The sequence below is a fragment of the Equus przewalskii genome, chromosome 2 (assembly GCF_037783145.1).
Source record: "Equus przewalskii isolate Varuska chromosome 2, EquPr2, whole genome shotgun sequence".
NCBI lineage: Eukaryota > Metazoa > Chordata > Mammalia > Perissodactyla > Equidae > Equus > Equus przewalskii.
Genome location: NC_091832.1, coordinates 5,356,269 through 5,362,533, shown reverse-complemented (window position 1 = coordinate 5,362,533; position 6,265 = coordinate 5,356,269).

Genomic DNA, 6,265 nt, shown 5'->3' with positions numbered 1-6,265 from the left:
ACTGTTTTCCACAGTGGCTGCACCAGTTTGCATTCCCACCAGCAGTGCATGAGGGTTCCCTTTTCTCCACAACCTCTCCAACATTTGTTGCTTTTTGTCTTGGTGATTATAGCCATTCTAATGGGTGTAAGGTGATATCTAAGTGCAGTTTTGATTTGCATTTCCCTGATGATTAGTGATGTTGAGCATCTTTTCATGTGCCTATTGGCCACCTGTATATCTTCTTTGGAAAAATGTCTGCTCATATCTTCTGCCCACTCTTTGAGTGGGCTGTTTGTTTTTTTTTTGTAGTTCATTTGTGTAAGTTCTTTATATATTGTGAAGATTAACCCCTTATCGGATATACAATTTGCAAGTATTTTCTCCCAGTTGGTAGGTTGTTTTTTCATTTTGATCTTGGTTTCCTTTGCCTTCCAGAAGCTCTTTAGTCTGATGAAGTCCCACTTGTTTATTTTGTCTTTTGTTTCGCTTGCCTGAGAAGACCTGGTATTCGAAAAGATCCTTTTAAGTTGGATGTCAAAGAGTGTACTGCCTATATTCTCTTCCAGAAGTTTTATGGTTTCAGGACTTTCCTTCAAGTCTTTGGTCCATTTTGAATCTATTTTTGTGCATGGGGAAAGAAAATAGTCTACTTTCATTCTTCCACAGGTGGCTGTCCCGTTTTCCCAGCACCATTTATTGAAGAGCCTTTCCTTTCTCCATGATATGTTCTTGGCCCCTTTGTCAAAGATTAGCTGACCATAGATGTGTGGTTTCATTTCTGGGCTTTCAATTCCGTTCTATTCATCTGTGTCTGTTTTTGTACCAGTGCCATGCTGTTTTGCTCACTATGGCTTTGTAGTGCATTTTGAAGTCAGGGATTGTGATGCCTCCAGGTGTGTTCTTTCTCAGGATTGCTTTAGCAATTTGGGGTCTTTGGTTGCCCCATGTGAATTTTAAGATTCTTTGTTCTATTTCTGTGAAGAATGTCATTGGGATTCTGACTAGGATGGCATTGAATCTGTAGATTGCTTTAGGTAGTATGGACATTTTACCTTTGTTTATTCTTCCAATCCCTGTGCATGGAATGTCTTTCCATTTCTTTATGTCATTATCAATTTCTTTCAGTAGTATCTTACAGTTTTCCTTGTATAGGTCTTTCACCTCCTTAGTCAAATTTATTCCTAGATAGTTTATTCCTTTTGTTGTGATTGTAAATGGGATTGTATTCTTGAGTTCTTGTTGTGTTAGTTTGTTATTAGAGTATAGAAATGCCACTGGTTTTTGTATGTTGACCTTGTATCCTGCAACTTTGCTGTAGTTGTTGATTATTTCTAATAGTTTTCCTATGGATTCTTTAGGGTTTTCTATATATAAAATCATGTCATCTGCAAACAGTGAGAGTTTCACTTCTTCACTGCCTATTTGGATTCCTTTTATTTCGTTTTCTTGCCAACTTGCTCTGGCCAAAACCTCCAGTACTATGTGAATAAGAGTGGTGAGAGTGGGCATCCTTGTTTTGTTCCTGTTCTCAGAGGGATGCCTTTCAGTTTTTCCCCATTAAGTATGATGTCGGCTGTGGGTTTGTCATATATGGCCTTTATCACATTGAGGTACTCTCCTTCTATACCCATTTTATTGAGAGTTTTTTTTTTTTATCATGAATGGATGTTGTATTTTGTCAAATGCTTTCTCTGCATCTATGGAGATTATCATGTGATTTTTGTTCCTCATTTTGTTGATGTGGTGCATCACGTTGATTGGTTTGCAGATGTTAAACTATCCCTGTGTCCCTAGTATGAACCCCACTTGATTATGGTGTATGATCCTTTTAATGTATTGCTGTATTTGGTTTGTCAAAATTTTGTTGAGGATTTTTGCATCTATGTCATCAGTGATATTGGCTTGTAGTTTTCCTTCTTTGTGTTGTCCTTGTCAGGCTTTGGTATCAGGGTGATGTTGGCCTCGTAGAATGTGTTAGGAATATTTCCGTCTTCCTCAATTTTTTGGAATAGTTTGAGAAGAATAGGTAATAAATCATCTTTGAATGTTTGGTAGAATTCTCCTGAGAAGCCGTCCAGTCCTGGACTTTTATTTTGGGGGAGGTTTTTGATTACTGTTTCAATCTCTTTACTTGTGATTGGTCTATTCAGATTCTCTATTTCTTCTTGATTCAGTTTTGGGAGCTTGTAAGAGTCTAAGAATTTATCCATTTCTTCTAGATTGTCCAGTTTGTTGGCATATAGTTTTTCATAATGTTCTCTTATAATCTTTTGTATTTCTGTCATATCTGTTGTAATTTCTGCTCTTTCATTTCTAATTTTATTTATTTGAGCCTTCTCTCTTTTTTTCTTAGTGAGTCTACTAAGGGTTTGTCAATTTTGTTTATCTTCTCAAAGAACCAGCTCCTTGTTTTAGTGATCCTTTCTATAGTCTTTTTTGTTTCAATTTCATTTATTTCTGTGTTAATTTATATTATTTCCCTGCTTCAGCTGAGTTTGGGCTTTGTTTGTTCTTCTTTTTCCAATTCTGTTAGGTGTAGTTTAGGATTGTTTATTTGAGCTTTTTCTTATTTGTTGACGTGGGCCTGTGTTGCTATAAATTGCCCTCTTGGGACTGCTTTTGCTGCATCCCATATGAGTTGCTATGGTGTGTTTTCGTTCTCATTTGTCTCCAAGTATTTTCTGATTTCTCCTTGTATTTCTTCAAGAACCTGTTGGTTGTTCATGTAGCATGTTGTTTAGTCTCCACAGTTTTGTTCCTTTCCCTGTTTTTTTCTTGTAGTTGATTTCTAGTTTCATGGCATTATGGTCAGAGAAGGTAGTAGATATGATTTCAGTCTTCTTAAATTTATTGAGGTTTGCCTTGTTTTCCAACATATGGTTTATCCTTGAGAATGTTCCATGTGCACTTGAGAAGAATGTATACTCTACTTTTTGAGATAGAGTACTCTCTGTATATCTATTAAGTTCATCTTGTCTAGTTTTTCATTTAATCCCACTCTCTCCTGTTGACTTTTTGTCTGGATGATCTATCCATTGAAGTAAGTGGGGTGTGAGGTCCCCTACTGTTATTGTGCTGTTGGTAATATCTCCTTTTAGGTTTGTTAATAGTTGCTTTATGTACTTTGGTGCTCCTGTTTTGGGTGCATATATCTTTATGTGTTATGTCTTCTTGGTGAAGAGACCCTTTTATCATTATATACTGCCCCTATGTCTCTCTTTACCTGTTTTATCCTGAAGTCTATTTTGTCTCATATAAGTATGGCAATATCTGCTTTCTTTTGTTTGCCATTAGCTTGGAGTATTGTCTTCCATCCCTTCATTCTGAGCCTATGTTTGTCTTTAGAGCTGAGATGTGTTTCCTGGAGGCAGCATATTGTTGGGTCTTGTTCTTTAATCCATCCTGCCACTCTGTGTCTCTTGATTAGAGAATTCAGTCCATTTACATTTAGAGTGATTATTGATATATGAGCACTTAATACTGCCATCTTTTTTTTTCTTTTGAGGAAGATTAGCCCTGAGCTAACTGCTGCCAATCCTCCTCTTTTTGCTGAGGAAGACTGGCCCTGAGCTAACATCCTTGCCCATCTTCCTCTGCTTCGTATGTGGGACGCCTATCATAGCATGGCTTGCCAAGTGGCGCCATGTCCGCACCCAGGATCCGAAGTGGTGAACCCTGGGCTGCCAAAGCAGAACGTGCACACTTAACCACTGCGCCACTGGGCGGGCCCCATAATACTGCCATCTTATTGCACATTTTCTGGTTTTTCTGCATATCCATTGTTTCTTGTCCCATGTATATCGGGCTACTGATTTGATTAGGTATCTTTCTATGTTGGTTTTCTTCATTTTCTCCTTGTTTATCGTATATGTCTCTGTTCTAATTGTTTGTTTAGTGGTTACCATTAGGTTCGTATAAAAAGTCTTGCAGGTGAGACAGTCCATTTTCTGATTGCCTCTTATTTCCTTAGACTATACTGATTCCATTCCTTTCCTCTTTCCCTTCTAAGTTATTTTTGTCATATCTTATTCCACCTTGTGTTGTGCATTTGTGGTTAAGGTGTTGATATAATTTTTATTTTGGAGTTATCCTTTTCTTTATCCTTGATGTAAGAGTTAAGTGTTTACCAACTGATCTTATAGAGAGCTGCCAATTTCTGATTGGTGCAGACTTGTTCATCTCCTTGCTCAGGCTTTGTAGCCCCTTTCCTGCTGTGTTTTTTTTTCCTTGCAGGTATGAGGGCCTTCTTGAGGATTTCTTGTAGGGGGGTGGGTCTTTTGGCAATGAACTCCCTTAGCTTTTGTTTATCTGGGAAAGTTTTTATTTCTCTGTTGTATCTGAAGGAGATTTTCACTGGATAGAATATTCTTGGCTGAAAGTTTTTGTCTTTCAGGATTTTGAATATACCCTTCCACTCTCTCCTAGCTTGTAAGGGTTTCTACTGAGGAATCTACTGAAAGGCTGATAGGGGTTCCTTTGTAAGTTATTTTCTTCTGCCTTGCTGCCCTTAATATTTTTCCTTTGTCATTGACTTTTGTCTGCTTTACTAATATATGCCTTGCAGTGGGTCTTTTTACATTAACATAGTTGGGAGTTCTGATAGCCTGTTTCACATGGATTTCCATCTTCTTCCACAGATTTGAGAAATTCTCTGCTATTATTTCTTTGAAGAAGCTTTCTGCTCCATTCTCCTTCTCTTCCCCCTCTGTAATACCTATATGTTGCATTTCCTAATTGAGTCAGACATTTCTCTGAGAGCCTCTTCATTTCTTTTTAGTCTTAGTTCTCTCTTCTCCCTCTGAAGCATTTCTATAGTATTGTCTTCAAAATTGCTAATTCGATCTTCCATATTGTCAGTTTTGTTGTTTAGGGAGTCCAGATTTTTAAAAATCTCATCCATTGTGTTTTTTATCTCCAACAATTCTGATTGGTTCTTCTTTAAAGTTTCAATCTCTTTTGTAATGAAGCTCCTGAATTCATTAATTTGCCTTCCTGTGTTTTCTTGTAACTCATTGAGTTTTTTTATGATAGCTATTTTGAATTTTGACATTTTGACAAAAGACATTTTGAATGTCTTTGTCAGGTTATAGATTTCTGTGCCGCTTTCTGGGTACTTGTCATTTTCCTTTTGGTCTGGAGATTTAATATACTTTCTCATACTGCTTGATGGTGTGGATTTTTGCCTCTGTGTGGTGTTATTATCTTGTCACTGCTGCCACATACCTTCAGTGGATGGGGCTCAGGCACTGTGAATTCTGGGCCCAGCATGATCAGGTGCTCCCCAGCTCTGGCCACTAACTGCTTTTCTCACTGTGCAATGCTCTGGCCAATGGCAGATTTGGAGCACTGGGCGGGGGGGAGGGGTACTCTCCTTCCCCTGTGCTTCCCCTAGCCTCAGCTTCTCTCTCCATGTGGTGCTCCTCATGATTGTGTGGCTGGAGCACAGGGCTGGAGCACCAGGTGGGAACAGGTCACCTCTCCCCAACTGTGCACCCTCCCCCCCAGCTGGCCCCTCTCTCACTGTGGTGCTTTCCTGGCGAACGTGGGGCTGGAGCATGGGGCTGGAGTGCTAGGCAGGGATGGGGCACCTTTCCCCAGCTGTGCACCTCCCCCAGCTGGCGCCCCCCTCACGGCACCATGCTCCTGGCGAACATGGGGCTGGAGTGCAAGGCTGGAGTGCCAGGTGGGACTTGGGTGCCTCTCCCCAGCTGTGCACCTCCCCCAGCTGGCCATCTCTCTCACTGTGCTGCTCTCCCAGCTGGCATCTCTTTCTTGGACTGTGGTGATTAATGGTTACTGTAGCTCCAGATCATGTCCTTGCTTATCATGCCTTGATGACACGACTGTTCTTAGGATGAAGTGTGACACACCATGCCCTCCAGGACAGCATCCCTGCTCACCTCCTCACCTCCTCCTGCCTCCTGAGCCCCACTCATGCTTTGGCCACTCTGGCCTGCTGGGCATTCCCTCGCTGAGCCGTCCCCTGTCATATCCCCATGCCTTTGTTCACGTGGCCCAGGAGCTGGGCATGCCCTTCTGGAAACTCTCCTGCCCTCCAGGATGGCACCCAAATGCCCTCATCTGGGAAGGAGGCTCCTCTGATCAGTCATCAGAACTGCGGATGCCCCCAGTGCGCCTGCAGTGCCTCACTCATGCCACAGTTGGAGACAGGCTCAGCCAACAATGCTGGAGCCCAGGGCTGACTGTCCCTCTGTTAGGACCCCAGAGGCACCTTGTCCCAGGAGCTCGTCCTCAGGTCACCAGGGCCAGAGATGTGATTGTG